General features: G+C 34.8%; 1 long non-coding RNA gene across 1 annotated transcript; it reads right to left on the minus strand.

Annotated features, from left to right (window-relative positions):
- Positions 1-3,212: 3,212 nt before the first annotated feature.
- LOC123583458 lies at positions 3,213-25,273 on the minus strand. Its single transcript, XR_006704883.1, has 3 exons — positions 25,263-25,273; positions 9,894-9,898; positions 3,213-3,342 (listed from the first exon to the last, which is right to left on the minus strand). It is a non-coding gene; the product is annotated as an uncharacterized LOC123583458 (long non-coding RNA).

Genomic DNA, 25,273 nt, shown 5'->3' on the forward strand with positions numbered 1-25,273 from the left:
AAAGAAAAGTGATAGGAAGCAAAGAAATAAAGTGAACAGGAAAACCATCCCTAAGGCTGTGAAGGAAAGGAAGAAATACAGAGTCTCCACAGGACTAGCCCTCTGGATGCACTAGCTTTGTGATCTGACCACTAAGTCCAACTTCTCTGTCTTTCTTAGATAAGTGATTTCTTAAGGACTGTTTCTTTGGTCTAAGAATCCTAAAGGCTCCCTTGAGCTTGATCTATCATATGTCCTTAACATATATTTGTAAAATGATCGAAGTATTGAATTTTCATTTATTTTTTTTTACTAATGCTTTTCCCAACATAAAATATTAAGGTGTTTTTTTAAACATATCATAAGTTAAAATCAGTTTAGGAAATTCCCTGAGAGAAGGATCACTTGTTAGTAACTAATTACTTTTGGCCAGGTGTATCGCTGTTTTCTAACTCTTTAGAGAATAAAATAGTTGAAAAGCTATTTGGGATCAGACGGCATACCTATTGTTGAACTGCTCAAACAACACTGAAGAGTGGCGAAAATTGAGGCTGAATAACTTAGGTGAGACTGAGGTCATGGAAGCCCATGTATTCCAGGACGACTTCAGAGTTCATTTTGATGAAACTGGATATTTATTAAAACATTTCAAATATGGAAATATGTATCACATTTGCAATTTTAAACACTTATAATGCAATTTCCTGGAGAGAGAGAATTGGCAGGGGCTGGGCTGAAGGCAGGTTAGGAAGCTATTTGGGGTATTTGGGGTCCTCCTGGGTGAGAACAATGGCTATGTATATGTGGCCATAAGTGTTGGTGAGGGGGAAAATATCTTAAGGAAGCAGCTAAAGAGAGAAGAGTTTGACTTAACATTCTGTGAATGTAAGTAATAAGATTATGGCTAACTTGTCTGCCCCCCAAAAAAAAAATTAAAAAATGTTCCCAAATTTCCCATTTACAATGTTGTCCTGCATATAATGTTCAGCTTCTAAGTCTTAGCCTAATACCTAAATAACTATTCAATCAAGACAACTTACAGTGTTTTCTTTCCCCTGGTTTTTAAATCACATTATATTTGAGTTGAGTATTCTTCTTTGCAAGCTGGCTTTCAACATTCTGGGTGAATGACAATAAAATAAATCTGACTCCCTCCCAAAGCTATATATTTACATTATTTCAAATTTCCATATCACTCAATATAATTTTAAAGACACTGAAATTACACATGTACGTTATTGTGTACAACTTGATATTATTATTTATAAAGTCCAATGTTTCTAGAAATTTATATACAATAATAATTGTTTGTGCTTGTGTTTGTGTGCATGTGTGTGTGTGTGTGTGTTAGGTTTTATTCTACTTTTCATCGTTGTTCCAGAATGAAAAAAAAGAACGCCTGCTTTTTACTTAATTTTTAAGCTTTTGTAAGAAGTATCTTATGTCTTAAAAATGAATGTGATAAATCTCTCAGAAATATGAAAAATAGTAACCCATTGTAAGTTTTTGTAATAAACATAGATAAAGTGAATTAGCACAAATGTACAATTATGTAGTTTATAAAATGCTATTTTAAAAGTTGGCTGTGCATTGATTTTGTCATATAATCCCCAACACAATTTTACCCATAAATTTGAAAACTTTGAACTCTGATTCATAATAAAGCTCAGAATTCTACAAAGTGGGTTATGTGAAGTAATATGAAAAAGCCTATGTATGAATTATTTCTTAGTTAGAAAATTGCAAAACTGCTTCAAGCAACTTTCTATACGATGTCAGGGGAAGGAAAAAGTAGAAAGAAAGCTGGATATGAAGTTGTTTTCATGCTTTCAATAAACAGAAATGATTTATTTCTCTAGAATGATTCATGAATGTATGTATTCAATTAATAACTTACTGTCTACTCGGCATGTCATTATGCTGGCACTATGAGGATGTAAATGTAAACATTGTCTCTCCTTGTCAGCTGCATGGAAGAGGCCACAAAATAGTTATTAAACAAGAGAGATTGTCATCTGCCATAAGAGAACCTGAAATATGTATGTCTTTAAAATTTCAGAGGAAAAATAAATCATTCCTGATGAAGATGATAGGGAAAGAAATCTGAAGGAGGTAACATTTGAGCTCATTTGTGAAGGATGGTAACCTTCAATAGTGGGAAATGGAGAAGAATGGATGTGGCAGGTAAACGAACAACATGAGAAATATGTATTAGTGGCAGCTTGTGGGGAAAAAGTCAGAAATGATATTCTGGCAAAGCACCTGGGTAGCTCTGTTAGTTAAGCATCTGACTCTTGGTTTTGGCTCAGGTGATGATCTCACGGTTCATGAGTTTGAGCTTTGTGTCGGTCTCTGTGCCGACAGCACAGAGCCTGCATGGGATTCTCTCTCCTCTCCCTACACCTCTGCTTGCTCTCTCTTTCTCTCTCTCAAAAATAAATAAAAAACTTTAAACAATTAAAAAAAAAAGAAATGATTTGGTGGCAACATAACACTTGAACTTTTACGAACGTTATATAATGACTAGGACAACGGAAAGATAAGACAGTTGTAGTGACAAGGGTGACATTCAGTGATAAACTAATGAATTTGGACTAAAGAAATAGAGGTACCCAAGGGAATTCGTTAAAAATAGTGATAAGGTGAACCCAGAAGTGAAAGAATTAGAATTATGTTTTAAGATGAACTCGTGAGGATAAGGAGAGAAATCAGATAGGTCAAAAAAAGTCAGAAATGTATTGTAGTACCTAGATGAGAGGTATAAAGGATCCAAACAGTGATAGTGATGATGTAAATATTTACTAAGAAAATACCACCTTTTCAGGGGATTCTTTCAGTAGAGTCCAGTATGAAGAACGTGTTGCTTTATATTTTCTACTGTGAAGAAAAGAAAAGAATTGAAAATGCTAAATCTATGGAAGACAAATATCTCGTAGTGCATTGAGAGTTGTTAATTCACATGAAGTTTTGCTAGTGAATTCCCCATGCCAACAGGCATCTATGTAATATAGTTTGTATTAAAATGCTATATATTCTGAGTGGTAAAGTTCAGTGTGGGAATGATGCAACTTTCATTCAATATTTTCAAATCATCCTTGTTATGGAGTATTTTTCTTTTTTTTTTTTTTTTATTTTTTTTTAACGTTTTATTTATTTTTGAGACAGAGAGAGACAGAGCATGAACGGGGGAGGGGCAGAGAGAGAGGGAGACACAGAATCGGAAACAGGCTCCAGGCTCTGAGCCATCAGCCCAGAGCCTGACGCGGGGCTCGAACTCACGGACCGCGTGATCGTGACCTGGCTGAAGTCGGCCGCTTAACCGACTGAGCACCGAGGCGCCCCTGGAGTATTTTTCATAGGAGACTTGAAATATCTTAATTACCAAAAGCATCAAATTTGAAAATCACAGTTTCATATTTACCTAAAAGTTTTTAGGTATTGTGTTTAACACAAACTGAGATATTTTCTGAGCCCCATGTTATCACGGAATGGTCAAAATAAAATTCCTGGAACGGAAGTTACATGATAGTATGTGTCTTGTATGGTGCCTCATCTCACTTCCTATAGGTCACAAATATTAAGTATAGAAAGAAACATGTCTAATTCTTCCAAAGAACTATGCATATTTATAGTACTATATGTAGGCAACTCTTGGGAGTTTGCAACTTTCTATTGCTGGATGTAAAATGAGGATATATATATATATATATATGTATATATATATATATATATCTCCTCATATATGTATATATATAATCTCCTAAAGTGTTGATATTACAATTATCTCCTTCAACCTATTTTATCTGTCCTCTATTTGGAGAATTTATAGTGCTTAAAACTACATTTTTAAAATTCCTTTGCAGCTGGGGTTTTAGATATGAATTATTTTTCCACCTTCAAATGTGCTTCCATGAGATTTGGAAATCAAAGCCAAGAAAGGCCCTCTTCCTTCAACTCTGGCTACCCCGATTCTTTAGGAAGATCATGGTTCTCTTGCAACAGGACCCAGTGCCCGCTCTTCAGCTTTCCAGAGAAGCAGTAGCCTCTTGATCGTACTAATTATTCCATGGGTTACAACTGTGTGTGTCATTTCAATTTTCTGTTATCCAAGGTTTCTCTGGTAGTACAGATGGCTTTATGGCCCACCCTAGAACAGCCTACCTTCCGAGTGGGGTCGTTCTGGGTTCTTCATGAGATCACTCTAGAGTCCCAACCTAGAATTGGCTCCTTCAGCCCTTTGCACTATTTTGTAAGCACCTAATTCGGTTAGTAAATTCTATTTTTCCTTAGACTGGTTTCTTTTTCTTTCTTTCTTTCTTTCTTTCTTTCTTTCTTTCTTTCTTTCTCTCTTTTCTTTTTTTTTTTTTTTTTTTTTTTTTGCTTACTTATTTCAGAGAGACAGAGAGAGAGAGAGAGACCAGGGTAGGGGCAAAGAAAGCAGGAAACACAGAATCCAAAGTAGGTTCCAGGCTCCAAGTGGTCAGCACAGAGCCTCATGTAGGGCTTGAACTTATGAACTGTGAGATCATGACCTGAACTGAAGTCGGGTGCTAAATCGACTGAGCCACGCAGGCATCCCATCCTTAGACTGGTTTCTGTTTTTTGCCTTGAACACTAAATCATATAGCCTATATTGTATTGAAACTATATCACTAAACAAGGCCGCAACATAGTTTTAAAAAGTACCACTAATTCTATCAAACATGAATTTTTGTGTGGATGACCATCTGTGTGTGTTCCTTGCTTTGGGGCTCAGAGTCTTGTATGTTTTTTGCACTCCTTCCCTGAGTTCCTCCTTTAAGCAATTCCCTTTGACTCCTGTCCCCTTTCCTTTATTACTGTGTTTTCTCATATTTCTATTATTTTCCAGTCACCCTTTCCGTCCCTGTAACAATTCTCCTTCACTGTACTCCAATCAGTAATTTTGTAGAGCTCTGAGATTACAGGTTCTTCTGGTTCAAGGACTGAAAGAGCTGTCAGAATGACAGATATTTTCTAAATGGATCCTCAAATTTTACTGATTCTTAGGGTGCCAGAATCACTGCTTTCTCTGAAGGTTCTTTTCCTCTAATAGAATAAAATTCTGAGATCGTGTTCAGTCTTTCCAGTGTGTAAAAAAATAACTTTATATAAACACAGACAAAGATGACAATAATGATTGTTGTAAAGAATATAGGAGGAAGGGGAGAGCCTGGGAGCTCAGTCAGTTAATGCATCTGACTCTTGATTTCGGTTCAGGTCATGAGCTCACAGTTTGGTTCATGTGATCCAGCATGTTTCTTGAGATTGAGCCCCCTCATCAGGCTCCACACTGATGGTTCCGTGGAGCCTGATTGGGGTTCTCTCTCTCCCTCTCTCTCTCTGCGCCTCCCCCTCCACACACTCTCTCTTTTCTCTCTCTCTCTCTCTCAAAATACATAAATAAACAGGAAAAAAATTGAAGAAGATGGGAAGAAGTAATATACAAGCAGCTATCTAGACATAACTGAATTGTGGAAGCATCACAAAAGATTTCAGAAGGTTACTAAAATGGTCTTGCTTGCTTATGGCATTTGAGGATTAGCTTCATGAGAGGGGTCAGGAAATTTGGGCTATTTTCTCTCTCCTATTGCTATATAAGAGCTGTTGTGACACAAAAGAAAGGGATAATTAGGTCAGTGGGGAAACCTAACGATGTATACTTCTCAGGTGAAAAGAAGTGCCTTGAAGTTTTATAATATGCTTTCTAGGTTATACTCTCTTTTAAGTTAGGAAATTTACCATGTAAACTCAGGCTTATGGAGAAAACCTTCCATACAAATGTTGGCAAGATATCGTACAGAACTCATAGGCTTTATCCTGCTACTTTTTCCATATTTTTTATTCCCATTGCTAAAAGTGTATATCACAATTCCGATATTAAAAAGACAAGAGAAAGAGTAGGTAACATGTGATGTGGACTTAATGATAAATATCCTTGAGAAGCAGTGAAAAGGCCTTTCCTGATCTACCTAGTTGTGCAAAATTTGGCAATTTTCTCCAATGTGACCAAGCTAGTACTTGAGATATGTTCATAATAATTTTAATTCTAAGTATCTTTTTGAATCCATGTTAACATTTAATCATTGATTACAAATTATATAACTCCTAATAGAAGAAAATTATTCTATACACCTAATAAATACTTTTAAATAAAGACAGTATAGGGGCGCCTGAGTGGCTCAGCTGGTTAAGCTTGACTCCTGATCTCTGCTCAGGTCATGATCTCTTGGTTTGTGGGTTCAAGCACTGACAGTGCTGAGCCTGCTTGGGATTCTTTCTCCCTCTCTCTGCCTTTCTCCTGCGCACACTCTCTTTCTCAAAATAAATAAATAAGTTAAAAAAATAAAAATAAGAAAATAGTATAAAATGTTGAGACAAAAACTGTATTATTTATCTTCTGGATGGACCAACATCTGGCAAACACCTGATGGTATATTCCTTTAGCTCCGGACGTCACAGGCAAGTTTAAACCTTCAGCATAAATCCTCTGGAGCAAGAACACAGAAGAAGACAAAGTTCATGGGATTATTGCATCAAACTGAACATTTTCACTTTCCTTTCTGTTCAGTCTTTTCTCTTGTTCCCCATAATGAAACACTGGTGTTCAAGGCAATCCTTAAAGCTTTTAGCTGCGGTCCCCAGAGTTGGTTCAGCCATTTGCCTGTGGGAAGCCTCTGCACCTCCAGCTGGAAATTATCATGCTAATGATAACAAGTACTAATTAAACAAGTCAATAGCTTTCTTATTTTTTCTTCTTTCAACTGTCTCTGTGATGTCCTCTGATGGACAGAATTTCTTAAAATTAAGTTTCTTTTGATATTTTACTGGCAAGGAATAAAGTGTGCTTATTTAACATACAAAGCTTAATACGTTTTGACATATGTATACATGGAGAATCCATCAACAAAATCGAGGTAATTAACATATCCACCACCCTAAATTTTCTTCATGCCCTTAACAATTCCTCTCTGTCCATCTTATACCCAAGCAAACACTGAATTAATTTCTGTCATTGGAAATTAGGTATCATTTTGTACAAATGTATATGAAGAGACTCATAGAGTATGTGTGCTCTTGAAAATTATTTTTGTTTCGATTGCTTCACTCAGCATAATTATTTAGAGAATTATTCAAGATGTAGCATGTATCAAGAACTCATTACTTTTTATTTCTGAGTAATATTCTACCGTATTAATATACTAAACTTTGTTTATTCATTAACCTGTTATTGAATGTTCTGGTTATTTCCAGTTTGGGTTAATGCAAACAAATCTGCTAGCACTTGATATGATCCCTGCTTTTAGCTTTCAACCATTCTAATACATGGGTAGTATGATGTCACTATGGCTTTAATTTTAGTTTCCTAATAACTGATGATAAGCATCTTTATATATCTTCCTTGGTAATTATCTGTTCAAAAGTCTAGTCCATTTAAAAACAATGTTATCTTTTAGATATATTTTTCAGAGATTTTATTTATATACCTGATTTGCAAATAATTCCTCCCAGTCTGTGGCTTGTCTCTCATTACTTTAACCATATTTTTAGAAAAGTAAACATTTTTATTTTTAACTTGGGAAATGTCAAGTTTATCTTTTTCTTCTTTAAAGGATTGTGCTTTTGGTGTCATTTCTAAGAAATCTTTGCATAACTTAAAACCATATATATTTTCTCCTATGTTTTTTTTTCTAGAAGTATTATAGTTCGGTAGTTTCCATTTATAGCAATAGTCAACTTTTCAAAGTTGTTATATAAAATGAAGCATGGATCAAAGTTTATTTTTTAATATGAATATCCAATTAATCCAAGACATTTGTGGAAAGAAATCAAATATGGGATTTTGCTCAATGCTTTTGATGTGTCATTGGAGATGATCATGTAGTTTTCTTTATTGATATATTAACGTGGAGAATTATTTGATATTTGAATGTTAAACTGATCTTTCCTTCCTGAGATTAACCCCACTGCTCATTGTGAATTCGTCTTTTTATACATCCTTGGGTTTGGTTTGCTGAAATTTTGTTCAGAATTTTGCATCTGTTTTGACAACGGTTATTACCCTGTAGTTGGTGGTTGTAGTTGTTTTTTCTGTAGTAATATATTTTTTAGTGGTTTTGATATCAGGTGAATTGTCTCCTCATAGAATGAGTTAAAGTTTATTCTTTCCCTGCTAACGTTCTGGAAGAGTTTGTATAGAAACAGTGTTTGTTTTTTTTGTTTTTGTTGTTGTTATTGTTGTTGTTTCTTATAAATGTTTACTAGAAGTAACCAATGAATCCATTTAGGCTTGTTTTTTTTTTTTTTGTGGGAAGGTTTTTAACCATAATTTATATTTTCTAACACATATAGCCCCGTTTTTGTTTTTTTTTTTTTTAATGTTTATTTTTGAGAGAGAGAGAGAGACAGGCAGAGCATGAGCAGGGGAGGAGCAGAAAGAGAGGGAGAAACAGAATCTAAAGCAGGATCCAGGCTCTGAGCTGTCAGCATAGAGCCCAACATGGGGCTTGAACCCACGTAGTATGAGATCAGGACCCGAGCTGAAGTCGGATGTTTAACCAACTGAGCCACTCAGGTGCCCCTGTTAAGTTTCTTTACTTCTTCCTGAATGATATTTATATGTTTCAAGGATTTTGCTCATTTCTGCTATTCAGTTTACTGCCATATCCTTCTCATATCATTTTAATATAGATAGAAGTTTTGTAGTGATATCAATTCTCTAAATCTTGATATTGATAAGTTGTATCTTCCTCCTCTTTTTCCTCAGCAGTATGATTAAATTTTATCAATTTTTTTTTTAATGTCTGTTTATTTTTGAGAGAAAGAAAGAGAGAGTGCAAACAGGGGAGGGGCAGAGAGAGGGAGACACACAATCTGAAACAGGCTCTAGGCTCTGAGCTGTCAGCACAGAGCCCCATGTGGGGTTCAAACTCATGAACAGTGAGATCATGACCTGAGCCTGAGGTCAGACACTTAACCTACTGAGCTGCCAGAGTGCTGCTGATGCATTGATCTTAATGAGTTACCTTTTGTTTTCACTGATTTTCTCTTCCATTTGTATTTAATTGGTATTTAATTGGTAATCTTTATGGTTTCCTTTCCTTTACTCCCTTTGGGTTTCATTTTATAGTTTCTTAAGGGGAAACCTAAGGCTAATATTATGAATATCTTTATTATTTTCTGATAAAGTTCGAAGATATTTCAGTGCCTTAAATCTCTCCATGTATGCTGCTTTTAACAGCATTTTATAAATTTCTACATGTTGTGTTTTCACTTTTGTTCAGTTCAAACTATTTTCTAATTTTCCTTTTGATTTCTTCTTAAGTAGTAGGTTATTTGGAAGTATTTAATTTGGTTTCTAAGTATTTGAGACTTTTAAAATACATCTTTCTGGGATAACTAGCTGACTTACTTTCTGTGATGCCAGAGAATATATCCTAATAGGCTTAAATCTTCTAAAGTTTATTGAGACATATTTTATGACCCAGAATATAGTCTATCTTAATAAATATCCTATGTATAATTGAGAAGCACATGTATTTTATTGTTGTAGGACAGAGTTTTGTATAAATGTTGTCAGGTTAAGTTGAATAGTGTTGAGCAAAATTCTTATAATCTTACCTGTTTTCTGTCTCTTGTTCCATCAGTTATTGAGAGAAGATATTGAAATATCTTATATATTTTGATTTATATATTTCTCCTTACAGTTTTATCATTTTTTGCTTTAGGTATATTGAGGCCCTGATATTAAGTGCACAAACACTTAGGATTTGTTGTATTCTTGATAAACTGACACAATTATTATTATGAAAGAGTCTTCTCCAGCCTCAGTAGTACTCATTGTTCTGAAATCACCTTTGCTTTAGATTAATATAGCCAGTCTGCTTTCTTTTGACTTGTACTAGTATATTTTCCCATCTTCTTACATAGTCTATTTAGGTCTTTATATTTAGAGTGTGTTTCTTTTAATTTAGGTTATTTTTATTGTGGCAAGAACACTTAACATGAGATCAACCATCTTAACAGTTTTTAAATACATGACGCAGTATTGTTAACTACAGGCATACTTGTGTGCGACAGATCTCTAGAACTTATCCGCCTCGTGTAACTCACCACTTTATATCTGTTAAACAGCTCCCTCCCTCAGCCTCTGGAAACCACCATTCTACTCCCTGTTCCTATGAGTTTGACTATCTTATATACCTTATATAAGTGAAAATACGCAGTATTTATCCTGCTGTGACTAGTTTATTACACTTGGCGTAATGTCTTCCGGGTTCACCCATTTTGTCCCACATGGCAGGACTTCTCTCTTTTTTAAGGTTATTCAATATTCCATTGTGTGTATCCACCTCATTTTTTTAAATCCATTAATCCAACAATGGACATTTAGGTTATTTCCATATCTTAGCTATTGTGACAAATGCTACAGTAATAATGAGAATGCAGCTCTCTTCAAAATCTCATTTCAGTTCTTTTAAATATGCACCCAGAATGGGATTGCTAAATCATATAGTAATTCTTTTTTTAATCTTTCGAGAACTTCCATACTGTTTTTCATAGCAGTCATACCAGTTTACATTCCCACCAACAATGGACAGGGGTTTCAGTTTCTCCAAATCCTCACTCACATGTAACTATCTTTTGTGCGTGAGGTATGAGGTGTGAGGTGACATCTCTTTGTTGTTCTGATTTGCATTTACCTCATGTATAATGATATTGATCACCTTTTCATATACTTGTTTGACTATTTGTATGTTTTCTTTGGAGAAATGTCTACTTAAGTTTTTTGTCCATCTTTAATTTTTTTTTTTTTTTTTTTTTTTTTGGTTATTGAATTGTTTGGGTTTCTTACACATTTTGGATTTTAATCCATTTTCAGGTGTATGGTTTGCAAATATTTTCTCCCACTCAAAACTTTTTTTTTTACAGAAATAGTAAAAGCAATTCTAAAATTCATTTGAAACTACAAAAGACCCTGAATAGCCAAAGCAATCTTGAGGGATTAAAATCAAAGAAGAATCACACTTCTTGAATGCAAAATATATTATAAATCCATAGCAATTGAAACAGTATGATACTGGCATAAAAACAGACATTTAGACCCGGGGAACAGAATAGAATGCCCAGAAATAAACTCACACATTTTACCATCAATAGGATGGGTAAGAGTGATTGTTCAGTCCTTAATAGGTTCTTTTCCAAATATGTCACTTTCATTATTAATTACTATTGTTATTAGTTATTATTGATGTTACTGCAATGACAACATCATCAATCTCATTCGGCATGTCAGTAAGATAGGTCATCACTGGCAACTCCTTTCCATCATCTTTATTCATTTATTAACAGTTTCAGTGAATTTACATCATAATTTTTTTTTGAAATCTTTTGACTCCTCTCAATATCAAAAACCAAAATCTGCCACCATGTGTATGCTGGGATATTACAATCACTTGGTAATTATCTTCTCTTCATCCATTCTTGTCCTTCTACTATCTGTTCCTCAGGCTGTGATCAAAGGTAACTTTTTGGCATAAATAATCTTATTAGCACCTTGTTTTAAAAGCATTATTGAGTCCTTTCCTCTTAGGAAAAACATTAAAATCCTCAATAAAACTAAAACTCCTATTTTTAAAATTAATTTAAGTTTAACTTTAGTATAAAGACTCAATTTACTAGCATGATGTATTTCTCTTTATCACTAATCACAACTGTAATTTTACATTAATTTATATGATTATTTGATTAATGTTTATCTCCTCCACAGGCTTGTAAACAAAGTATTTGCTTATCTTCCAATTCCTGAAATGTAGCACAGTGCTTGACACATTTTAGCAATAATTAAAGATGTGTTGATTGAATCCTATAACTTATTACATTTGTGTAATTAAAAAATATATATGTACTATTAATATCATAATAAAATTATTTTGAATAATTCACAAGGTATCATGCTAAATATTTTACATAAATCACTTCATTTAAAAAATATTTTTAATGTTAATTTTTGAGAGAGAGAGAGAGACAGAGAGCAAGCAGGGGAGGGGGCAGAGAGAGAGGGAGACACAGAATCTGAAGCAGGCTGCAGGCTCTGAGCTGTGAGCACAGAGCCCAACATGGGTCTCAAACTCACAAACCATGAAATCATGATCTGAGCTGAAGTCGGGTGCTTAACCAACTGAGCCACCCAGATGCCTCAAATCATTTCATTTTATACTTAAAATTGCCCAGTGAACTATTATTTAAACTATATATAAAGAGGGAAAAGATTGAGAGAGGTTAAGGAAACTGCTCAAACAGCCAATAGAAAACAAAGTGGAATTTAATTATTTGTTTACTTTTAAATGTTTATTTATTTATTTTGGGAGACAGAGAGAGAGAGAGAGAAAGAGAAAGAGAAAGAGAACAAGCAGAGGAGGGGCAGAGACAGAGGAAAGAAAGAATCCCAAGTAGGCTCCATGCTATTGGCAGGGAGCCCAAAGTAGGGCTCAATCCCACAAACCATGAGCTCATGACCTGAGCCAAAATCAAGAGTCAGACACTTAACCAACTGAGCCAACCAGGAGCCCCACAAAGTGGAATTTAAATGAAGATTTGTCTGACTCAAAGATATTCAGTCTCTATTCCTATAGTATATTGTCTATTTCTCCTGTACAAAATCTAAATAAACCAACAAATAGCTTTTGCAAATAAGACATGCATCCTTTGCTACAGACTCTTAGTTCATCTGAGCAGAGTTGTTTTTTTTTTTTTTTTTTTTTATGTTCTTAAACATGTTTTTTTTTCATATAACTCAAAAGTTATTTTTTTTTTTTTAATTTATTTTTGGGACAGAGAGAGACAGAGCATGAACGGGGGAGGGGCAGAGAGAGAGGGAAACACAGAATCGGAAACAGGCTCCAGGCTCTGAGCCATCAGCCCAGAGCCTGACGCGGGGCTCGAACTCACGGACCGCGAGATTGTGACCTGGCTGAAGTCGGACGCTTAACCGACTGCGCCACCCAGGCGCCCCAAAAGTTATTTTTTTAATATGATATTTTTTGTCAAATCAGTTTCCATACAGCACCCAGTGCTCATCCCAACAGGTGCCCTCCTCAATACCTATCACCCACCCTCCCCTCCCTCCCACCAGCCCATAAACCCTCAGTTTGTTCTCAGTTTTTAAAAGTCTGTGAGCAGAGTTTTTATGTGCACTTATGCTATCATCCTCTAGGTAATAATCCATCTCACTGAAAGATATTTAGAAATCATGTCATGTGACATTTCTGACAGTTTTCCCAAAGTACAAAAAATCACACTATAATGAGGGAATGATGAGAATGGGGTATTTGATTAACAATTCAAGGCTTGTGCCCAGCTATAAATATATGCAGACCTCCAGAATTTTAAGTAGAAATAAAAAGCAACTTGAAGTTATTCAGTGTCGATGTGAGATAAGGGTAAGGGATATCATGACATGTGTTTCTTCCAGAAGTGTCACTTATTAAATGAATGACATTTATAAATATACTTTTTTTAATGTTTATTTATTTATGATAGAGAGAGACAGACAGAACACAAGTGGGGGAGGGGCAGAGAGAGAGGGAGACACAGAATCTGAAGCAAGCTCTAGGCTCTGAGCTCTCAGCACAGAGTCTGATGTGGGACTCAAACTCACAAGCTGTGAGATCATGACCTGAGCCAAAGTCAGATGCTCAACCAACTGAACCACTCAGGTGCTCCTAAAAGAATGACCTTTATATTAACAGAGGTAATATTGCCTCTTCTCATTCATCACAAAGTTGGGTGTATCAAATGATAAATAAAATAATCTTTCGGAAATGTTCTGTCATTGCTGCTGTGTTTTAATTTTTATTGGAACACTCTTAGGGAAAATAGACATCCATTTCACAAACACAAAAAAATCTCTAAATAACTACATCTTATCTTACTAGGAATAATTCAAGTACTTTTCAAAAGTTTCTGCCTACAAGTTTTTCTGATAAACCGAAGGATTTCTTTAGCTTGCCCATAATGTACTGTTTCCGCCAAGATGACCAGAATCTAAGTGTACTCTTGAGGTCCAAATCTGCAACCTATAATTTCAGGAAATTCTAATTCAAAACAATTTCCTGCCAACTATGTTTGTATTTTGACTCGTTAGTGAACTTCTGTGTTTCCAAAACAGCCTGCAAAAAAAAAAAAAAACAAAAAAAAAAAAAAACAAACAAACAAAAATAAAAACAAAAACAAAAAACCCTTGCAACTCCGGGAGCTGAGGGTCCCACTGCCTTCCTGCTCCTGCTCTGGGAGCGAATTCTGCCATAACTGCATTAACTCAGAGTATTATCCAGGCTCTAACAGATTTGAGGGGCCACTTAATTCTCCTTTGGTCTCCTTCCAATACAGGATATGCAACCAAAGAAAATAGTGAAATGGAAAATACCACGTTAATAAATGTGCAAGTTTCTGATTTCCCACTAGAAAGAGTATAATAAAGCTAGATTAGAAAACATGGCTTTTACTCGATATTAAAGTGGCATCTCTTGCTTCTTATTCTAAAAAGAGTAGTGAATGTGGATTCATTTGCTTAGATGTGTCCATATATTGTGAGATAAGACTATTTCTGCTGGGTATGCTCCAAGGCTGGCCAGCTGTGTGCATGGCTACGTTACTCACCTTCTTCAGAAGGAAGAGAAAGTACTTGGAGAATAGCCAAATCTGGCAAAATAGGTCATTCCAGGTATGCTTTCCACCTGGAAGTAAAGAAGTTAAAGTTGGTAAAAGCATATACTTAATGCATTAGCTTCGCTGACACATATTGATGGAGTTCTTCCCCATTAATGAAAAGGAGCTCACTCAGGCTTTCATCAATAACACTAGCAACCCCCATAATGGGGAGGGATAAATAAGACTATTAAAACAAAGATTACCCCCAAATCTTATTTATGGTTAGAAAGTCACCCATAGGCCAGGACGCAATGTAAGGATATTGAAAGAGGCACAGACATTTCCCACTATACTATTACAGAGTTGATTACTTGAGGATTAAGGAATTCTCTTTGACTATGCTCGATACTGGATATTTCATTGCAAAACTTCCTGGGGAATCTAAAGCTTTATAGCACTAAGGAAACAATTCTTTGAATTCACACACAGATATGCATGTAGTTGGGCTTGATTTGGATCTAGAGTCAGATATATATTGTGCCAGAAACAGTCACTCCATTTGATAATTTGAGACCCTGTGCTAAATTAAAAACAATGGTGTCCAGAATACCCATCTCCTAAATAACTGCACTAACTAGAGTACATTTATTTTAATTTTTAAAAATTTTTCAATGCTCATTCATTTTTGAGAGAGAGAGAAAGAGAGCAGGGAGGGGGCAGAGAGAGGGAGACACAATATCTGAAGCAGGCTCCAGGCTCTGAGCTGTCAGCACAGAGCCCAACGTGGGGCTCAAACCCACGGACTGATCCGAAGTCAAACACTCAACTGACTGAGCCATCCAGGCGCCCCTAGAGTACATTTATTTTTAAATGGTTCTCGAACTTATTTTTATAATCTGTCTTGGACAGGTGTATGGGGACAATGTGAGGTGACATGATTAGTATCAAGATCTTATATGTTTGCTCTTAAGAAAAACCTCTACCCATCTTATATTTGAGTAATAAGATACATTGAAATGCTATTGCCAGCAAACATATTAAACACTGCATTTTGTTCAACATTCTACAAATGTGTTGGAAAGCATAATCTCCTTTTCACAACAAATTTAGTATATCAAACAAGAACCTTATTTTATGGATGGGTGCAATGTTTAATTTTGGCATCAACTTGACTGGGCTAAGGGATGCCTAGATCACTGTAAATTATTATTTCTGAGGTGTCTGTGGGCACGTTTATGGAAGAGATTAGTATTTGCATCGGTAGACTGAGGAAAGAAGACTGCCCTCACCAACACAGGTGGGCATCGTCAAATCCACTTAGGACCAGAACTGAACATGAAAGCAGTGGAAAGGCAAATTTGTTTTCTTGCTTAAGGAGGAACATTTATCTGCTGCCCTGAGACATTGGTACACCTCTGGACTCAGACTGAAATTTGTAACATTGGTTCCCATGGTTCTCAGGCCTTCTGGTATAGACTGGAACTACACACCCCTAGCTTCTTGTGCCTTCAGCTTGCAGACAGCAAATCATGTGACTTCTCAGCTTCCATGTTGTGTGAGCCAATCTCTCACAATAAATCTTTCTACATAAATCTCTCTCTCTCTCTCTCTCTATATATATATATATATATATATACTTAATTTTATTTATTTTGAGAGAGAGAGAATGGGTGGGAGAGGAGCAGAAGAGAGAGGAAGACAAAGAAAATTCCTCCGTACTGTCAGCAGGGAGCTCGATGCGGGGCCTGAACCCAGGAACCATGAGATCATGACCTGTGTTGATCAAGTCAAAATCAAGTGTTGGTTGCTTAACTGAATGAGCCACACAGGCATAGAAACATTTTTTTAAAAAATGGTCAAAATAATATAACTAGTAAGTAATGAACTCAGAACTGAAACTCTACACCCAGCAGCAACAGATATTGGGAACACTGATGCCTTAAATGGGCATAAATGAAACAAATTCCACCTACCAAAAGTTTCTGAAACTAAATTCCTTGTCCCCATTTTTTAAAAAAAAAGGTTCTCCTATAGTTATAATATTGTAAAATGATCAGATATATTTGTAACACAGAGCTGATTGTAAGTGCACATCTATTGTTTTGGCCACTTGGTGATTACAGGTGTTGAGAAACACGCTTCTTTTCCTTCCCCATTCAAAACTTGTGTTTGGTTTTCTAGAAATGGAAGGTTGTACATGCTTGTTTTTCTCAAGTTAGACCTGGAACTAATTTCAAGGATGTGACAACTGGATCTCACAGCTTGAAAGTTGCTGTGTTTGGCATTAGATATAAAAATTTTGAAGAGAATTTATTGGCCAAAAAAACTGTAAAACTTGGACTATAGCAAAATAAGTAGAGATGTTAGGAGCAGCAGTAACTTCTCTTATTGAAAAAGAACTGATGGAATATTAGGACCTTATGGGTGTTATTTTTATTTTAAATGATTTATTTGGGGTTGGAGTCATATCGTACTTCCTGGTACAACTTCAGAGTCCTTTTCTTTAAATGAGGCATAGATAAACACTCAGGCAACCTGGCATATTATATATAAAGCAATAAACACAATTGTTTTTCAAGGTTTTTCAAGAGAGAACTGTACTAATATGTCAAACAGGAGAGCGCCCCCGTTCTAAATTTGAAAGTTACTTGTCTATATGTGTGGTGCTCCAGTAATTCACAAGACTGTCTACGGTTATAGTATGTAGTATTTATAGATGGCTAGCTTATTTTATTTAATGTTTATTTATTTTTGAGAAACAGAGCAGAAGCAGAGGAGGGGCAGAGACAGAGGGAGACACAGAATCCGAAGCAGGCTCCAGGCTCTGAGCTGTCAGCACAGAGCCCAACACGGAGCTCAAATTCACAAACCATGAGATCATGACCTGAGCTGAAGTCGGACGCTTAACCAACTGAGCCACCCAGGTGCCCCATTAATGGCCAGATTATTATAAAAGCCTAGGAATTAACATAGAATTAAGAAGTTCAAAGATTGAATGATGATGTGGCTTCACTCACATGCCTTATTGAGTGCCAGGGACTCTACTAAACACCATCAGAATCAATGCATGCAAAGCTCTGGTAGCACAACGTTTGCATGTTTGGGCTAAAAATGTGACTAATCTACTAATGCCTTTCTTTGTATGAAAGTCTCTTTGCCAGGAGTGAACAAACTGAAATGGCTGTATGGCAAGTTTAGAAAAAGCTGCCTGTAAGCTGCAAGTTAGTTTTTAGCAGAGAAAATCACCCATGTTAAAGTCAGAGTTTCAATAGACAAAGACAGGCTTAACCTTAGCCTTTGTTTTATTTTCGCTTCAGTAGATGCTCTGCTCTCAGACCCAATGACGTATTCCATACTGGAGTTAGTCTCATATAGGACAACTTTCTTGGCTGGTGTGTCAAACTTGTTGGACGCCCAACTAGTTTTGGGAATTTAGACACTTTTATTCCAGCTAGAGGAAATCCTAGAACCAAGGTGAATGCAATTACCTACATGCTGAAACAGATATCGTTTCAAGGAACTAAACAGAAGACACGGCCGATGTAGCCTGAGACAGAGAGAAAGCCTTGTGAATGATCCTGTAGTGATCAAGAATTAAAAGCACTTACAAATGATATTTCTACTAAAGAATGATTACTAAACCTGCCTGAGATAAGAATTGACTCTGGCAGACTATCAATTGGATTCCTTAAAATTTTAAATGACCATTTTCTCCCATAAAAATCTTCAAATATATAGCTTATTCCTTGTTACTATAAATAATGTTATCTCTGAAGAATAACACTAGGACAATGGTTCTTCACTAAGGACAATTTCTCTCCCGAAGGACATTCGGCAGTATCTGGAGGTATTTTTGGTTGTCACACCTGAGGAGTGGGTGCTGCTAGCATCTAGTGGGTAAAGAACAATGTTGGTGCGAAACATTCTGCAGCGCACAGTACAACCCCCCCACAACAGTGTTATTTAGCCCCAAACACCAATAGTTTCTAGGTTGAGAAATCATGCATTAAAGTAAAATTTATAGTACTTACATGTCATAACTGCCATGATCCATTTTATTTTTAAGTATCTGTTGACATTTTTAGGTAGATTAATAGCTAAATTGGTAAAAATAAGCTGCTTTGTAACTATTTTGAGTATGTTTTGTGTAAATTTTTAAATCTCTCAATTGACATGCATGTATACAGATGCACATGCACACACTGGTATATCAACGTTGGAATTCATGTTTGAATATTGAATATATGTTCTATCAAGCCCATTAAACCATAACTTTCTTAAAAGTTTGAGCTGTCCTGTTTATATTCTCAAGTCTTAACAAAAATCTTCTTTCCTAAGATAACGTATGTATAAAACAGACAATTGATGAGGGTTTATGTTTTGTATATGTCGTATTAAGATCGAAATAAACTGATAGGAAACTAATAAAATACGTATTATAGCATGATGGTTCAGTGCATGACTTATATTTCCTTGGTTTAACCTTCTTTCTTCTACTCTACCAGCCATGTGTGACATTGGCCAAGTTGCATAATGCCTTTATGCCTCAGTTCCCTCACACAGAAAATGGAGATAATAGTAATTCCTACCACTAAAGTTGTTATGAGAATTAAATGAGTAATACATTTTAAAAACTTGTAACAATATCTGGGCATGTAAATTTTATTTGTTACTCTCTGCTTCCCAAATTCTTTTACAAGGTAATGAAATTTGGCAGAGTCTAGAACATTAGTCCGATCTCAGTGTTTCTGGACAAGTCTGTTTAGGGCAAGTCTGTCCCTAAAGTACATTAAATGAAAAACGTAAGATTCCATTGTGAGAAGATTAGCGACAAACTAATGAGAAAGCTGGAAAAAATATGCACAAAGGTTTTCTGAAACAAAAGAAATCCCATGGTTTTCAAATTGTAAACTCAGTAGATCAGCTGAAAAACAAGATTTTTACTATTAGAAACAGTAATATTATTGAAGAACATTAAATAACAATGTTTTTTTTTCTTTCTGTCTGTAATATATATGGAAATGGAATTCATGAAGGAAAAATAAAAGAAGAACAGGTGAAGGAAATCCCACATGTAAATAATAGAAATTACCTAACAGAAAAATATTGCAGAGATGGTAATTGAACAGAAGAGAATTTGTCTAGGAAAAAAAAAAAAAAAAAAAAAACACAAAAAACAAACAAACAAAAAAACATAAAACCTTTATTTTTGAAAAATTCAATAATTCCAGAAAAATTAATTTTAAAGACTTACTCTTACACATAATAGCAATATCCCTACGTTTTCAGGATAAACAGATATCTTACCAAATTTCAGACCCCCAAAAAACTTACAGATAACTGCTATTCCATAAGCCAATGACTGGAAGAACACATACAGACTACTGACAGAAAATGATAGCAATTCTAGAATCTTCTACTCAGTTACTACCTCTCTTCACTGTACACATAAAAGTGCTATGTATTTAGACATGCAAGAATTCAGAATCTATTTAGTCATGTGTCCTCTAGCCAAATAGCAACTGAATCATTATAGGTATCTCAAGATATGGAAAATACATTAAGTAAAAGTTGTTAGTAAAACTCTTAAATTAAACAATTTATGCTTAAATAAAATAAAGTAAAATAAAAGTAAAAAAAATAAAAAAAATAAAAAATAAATAAAATAAAATAAAGTAAGTAATGATTATTGAAACAAAAGACAAAATATGTAAGAAAAATATATAATAACCCAAAAGTAACAGTTTATATGTTGGTGATAAAACCAGAGATAAGTGAGGGAAGTAAAAACATTCTAAATTAAGCTTTCATGGTGGGAGGGGATAAAACAGAAAAGTAGTTAAAGTGTTTCATTCTGATGGAAACCCCGTTGGTGAATAAATCATCCGGGTGAGAATATAATTTGAAAGACTAAAGTTATACGACTTTATTCATTATTGATAAGGAAGGGAAGGATCATGCAAAATAGAATAGCATAATAGAACTTAAGAACCAGGAAAGGCATAAGATGAATGAGCAAAAATGTAACCAGATTGTACGTATAACTGGGAAGCACAAAATCAAGTGTCAGTTATTAGACTAAGTGTGGATTGCCTAAATCTCTTATCAAAATATAGGCATTGTTACATTGGGTGTCTTGGTGAGGGTGCCATTTGCCTTTGTGGCCCCTGAGCAAAATTGTGAAAAGCCACAGTGATTCAGGTCCTGATAAGACTATGAACAGACTCTCTTTCCAGGAAATTTCTAGCTTTGTGTAAGGCTACAGTCAGCAGACTATTCCCTAAGTTATTTGAGGCCTAACAGCTTAAAAGAAACTGGCTACTGGAACTTGATTATATTATAATACATCAGCTTGAATTTAGTCTTCAATGCCCTTTTTGAAATATAAGAAAGGACATAATTCCCTTGGGGATCTACAGGATTAACTAAATTATCAGCCTGTGTTTAAACCCCCTAAAGAATGAGTATTTATTCTATTTTTAGCTACAAAATTTCTCCTTTCACTGTCTTTCAGGATGGTGGGAAATGGTTTGTTCATGTTTGACTTATATCTGTGAGTTAGTGTCTCTGCAGAAGAAGAAGAAAAAAAAATTCTTTGAGTCCCAACTTTTAAGAATTATAAAATCAGCCCATAAGATTAGTTTATTTAAAAACCAGATAGATATCAACTATAAGAAACTAAAAACAAAAACAAAACAAAACTAAACTAAAAACACAAAACCTAAGGCTTAAACAAATATATGCCATCCAAATGAAAAAGAAGAAATAAAGCTTATCAATAAATGAGAGTTAAGGGTCAAAAGTATTATAAGAGAGAAAGAAGGACACATATATACTAATAAATGTTAAAATCCACAAGGATATGAAACATTTATGAATCAATCATAAGAAACGAAATAAATTATTAAAAACTAGTTTGAAATGCAAGGACACTTTATAAAAGATATTTAGTAGATGATTTAATCTACCTTTTTCAGGATGGGTATATGAAATAAGCTAAATATAAAGAAAATCAAATATATAACAGTAACACAGAGGATTTGAATAATGTGTCATCAATGAGCTTAATGTTTAAACGTTTACAATCACTAAATGTACAAAATTTTGTTCTCTACAGAGAAAACATTTTTTTTTTCTTTTACCCATATATCACTTGTATAAACCTAACATATACTTTGTCATACAGATACTCTTATATAGTTCCAAAAGGGTAGATATTTTATATGGTGTAGTTTAATGAAACCTAAAAATCAATAGTAGAAACACATTCAAAAAAAATGTATGTATTTAAAAATTAAGAAACATAGCCTAAAATAACCACAGGATACCAGAGAATATCAAAAATGGAAAATAATTGCAAGTAAACAGAAAATAATGAAAAACAGGACAATTTAGTAAACCTATGGGACTCAAGTAAGAACGCATTTATATAAATAGTTATTGGCGCCTGGGTGGCGCAGTCGGTTAAGCGTCCGACTTCAGCCAGGTCACGATCTCGCGGTCCGTGAGTTCGAGCCCCGCGTCGGGCTCTGGGCTGATGGCTCAGAGCCTGGAGCCTGTTTCCGATTCTGTGTCTCCCTCTCTCTCTGCCCCTCCCCCGTTCATGCTCTGTCTCTCTCTGTCCCAAAAATAAATAAACGTTGAAAAATAAAATTAAAAAAATAATAATAAAATAAATAGTTATCACTGTAACATCATTAAATCAGATTAAATTATGTGAATTAAATGTTAAATTAACAAATTAAATCAAAGAATTAGGAAATTAAGTTATTACTAATAAAATGTGAAAAAAAGAAAAATAATAAAACAATGACATCAAATTCATTTTTTAAAGACCAATACATCTTTGGCAACTTAATTTATGTCAAAAAAGAGACGAATGCACATTAGCTTTTATTGTTATTTAAGGCTCTGTTAATTTTTTATCCACATTCATTCTGTCCACTTTTATTACTTATAAAATTTCAATATTTTTTTTTTTACTAACCTCTAAGTGATAAGGTATGTAGAAGATCCCCAGATGATGAATCTTGATAGGTATAAACTAACACTAGTGAACTCAATCATCTTGTAAACACCTTGGTTAGTTATGGAAATATGGCAACATTCTAGAAAATAAGAAGTGAGGGAAAGGCAAATTCATGGCTTTTGAAAAAATTGTTTTTAATATGGGACACTGGTTAGGGATATTTTATGTTTTGCTTAAGGATACTGTAACCTACATGAAATATTGGGAAAGTTTCCAACCATTGGTGGTGTGGGGGGAGGGGGGGCAATGAGAGGAGTCAGTGTAAATCTTGTGCTCACTCCAGCCCACATCTACTAAAGCAGACACTCTGTGCTGTCACAAGCTCTCCAGGTGGATCCGATGAAGGTTAAAGTTTCCAACCACTGCATCAAGAAGAAAAGCATCACCCTAATGGTGGCTGAGGGGACATACTGAAAGAAACTGAGTCTTGATGTTGATCTGCTAACTTAAGGAGACTGGGGCTGTCTTCTCTCCAGTATTTTCCTTCCTTTCTCTTTCTCTCTTTTTTTTTCTATTTCTTTTTTCTTTCTTTCTTTTTCTTTCTTTCTTTCTTCAGTAAAATGAGGTTTAATGTATTGTATGACAATAAAATTCTAAAAGCCATGATTTGGTAAGACAAAATATACCGTTATAGAGAGTTCTATTTTTGTCAGTCCCTTTGAGAATCCACTACTGAGGAAATGCTTGGCCTCAAGAAATCCAAACAGGAAAATATTGAACAATATTGAACAGAGGTCTATGCACAATTATTAAGCTTTGACACCTTATTTGGTTTTCTACTTTTTTCCACTGTGTCTTCCATTTTGAAAAAAGATGTATCAGGTCCATAAAGTTTTTTTCACAACTAGGTACACAGTTATTAATAAGCATTGATAAAATTTTAACTAATATGGCATATGTTGCTGTTTAAAAAGTTATTTGATTATCGAGGTTTTTTTTTTAATTTGTTGCTTAAGCATCTTAAACTCAAATATAGAAAATAATAAAAGAACCTAGTATTGAAAAAATTTAAATTATAATCAATATTATATGTAACACAAGGGCAATACATTAGAAAATCTACAGAAAATTGAATATTTTCTAGCAAAATACAAACTAACACATTTACATAAAAGGAACTTAAAAAATTCAAATACTAATGAACAGATTAGAAAGTCAATTAAAGCTCCAACTTTATTATTTTCTCTTTTTTTAAGTTTATTTATTTATACAGACAAAGAGAGAGAATAAGTAGGGGAGGTGCAGAGAGAGAGGGAGACAGAGGATCAGAGGCAGGCTCCATGCTGACAGCAGAGAGCCCCATGTGATGTGGAGCTCAAACCTGGGAACCGCGAGATCATGACCTAAGCTGAAATTGGATGGTCTTTTGCTTAACCCCCTGAGCTACCCAGGTGCCCCAAAGCTCCAACTTTAAATGAAAGATTTATGAGGGGGGGGCGCCTGGGTGGCTCAGTCGGTTAAGCATCCTTCAGCCCACATCATGATCACGCGGTTGGTGGGGTTCGAGCCCCACGTCAGGCTCTGTGCTGTCAGCTCAGCACAGAGGCTCAGCAGCTGGAGGCTGCTTCGGATTCTGTGTCTCCCTCTCTCTCTCTACCCCTTGCCCACTTACAGTGTGTCTTTCTCTCTCTCAAAAATAAACATTAAAAAAAATTTAAAAAGAAGAAAAGAAAGACTTGGAACATCAACGTTTTCACAGCTGATTTCTATTCACCAATTAAAGGAAAATAAATTTCCTCATGAATAGTTTAAAGTAACAGTTGGAATTTAGCATAAACTTAATATTCTAACAAATAAAGATAATTCAAATTTATAGTCACTTATAAATACGAATAGAACATGAAAAATAATATATTGGTATATTGAATCCAGCAATTCATTAAACGCACACACACACACACACACACACACACACACAATGTGATTAGTCACCTTTTATTCCAGGAATTTCACTTAAAAGAAAAAAATTAAAGAAAATAAAATAATTTAGCAATAGATTCCGGCAAGTGCATTGATAAAACACAGCCATTCATAGTAAAATTCTAAGTAAAACAGGAAGAGGAAAGTAAACAGGATAAAGTTAATTTTCAAAGCACTGTAGAGAATATCAGACAATATGATGAAATATTGAAGCTATTTTCATTAAATTCTGGAATAAAATAGGAATGCTTTTCCTCACCTAGTGTTGTTATGATCAGGGAAATTTTTCACACTTTTCAGAAAGAAGTGCCAAGAATACGTATTTTTTTAAGATGGTAAGATTACAAACTTAAGAAATAACAAGAGACTTCAGTAAAAAACACTTAAGTAAGAGAGACTTTTTGAAGATAGTTGAATATGAGATAAATAGAAAGTAGTTTTTCTCTAACTCAAGCAAGGACTTTATATGGATGGAAGTAAGTGTACACATATATGTAAATATATATTCAAAATAATGGTCAAAGATGTAAAAGCCCAAGGAATAAATATAATTAGAAATTTACAGAATTTTGTAGAAAGGAAATTTAAAACTTTTTGTAGAAAGGAAACACCAATTTTTAAGGACAATGAAACTATAAGAAGAAACAGAGAGTTATAGTCTAACTCTTAATGAGA

The sequence above is a fragment of the Leopardus geoffroyi genome, chromosome B1 (genome assembly GCF_018350155.1).
Source record: "Leopardus geoffroyi isolate Oge1 chromosome B1, O.geoffroyi_Oge1_pat1.0, whole genome shotgun sequence".
Lineage (NCBI taxonomy): Eukaryota > Metazoa > Chordata > Mammalia > Carnivora > Felidae > Leopardus > Leopardus geoffroyi.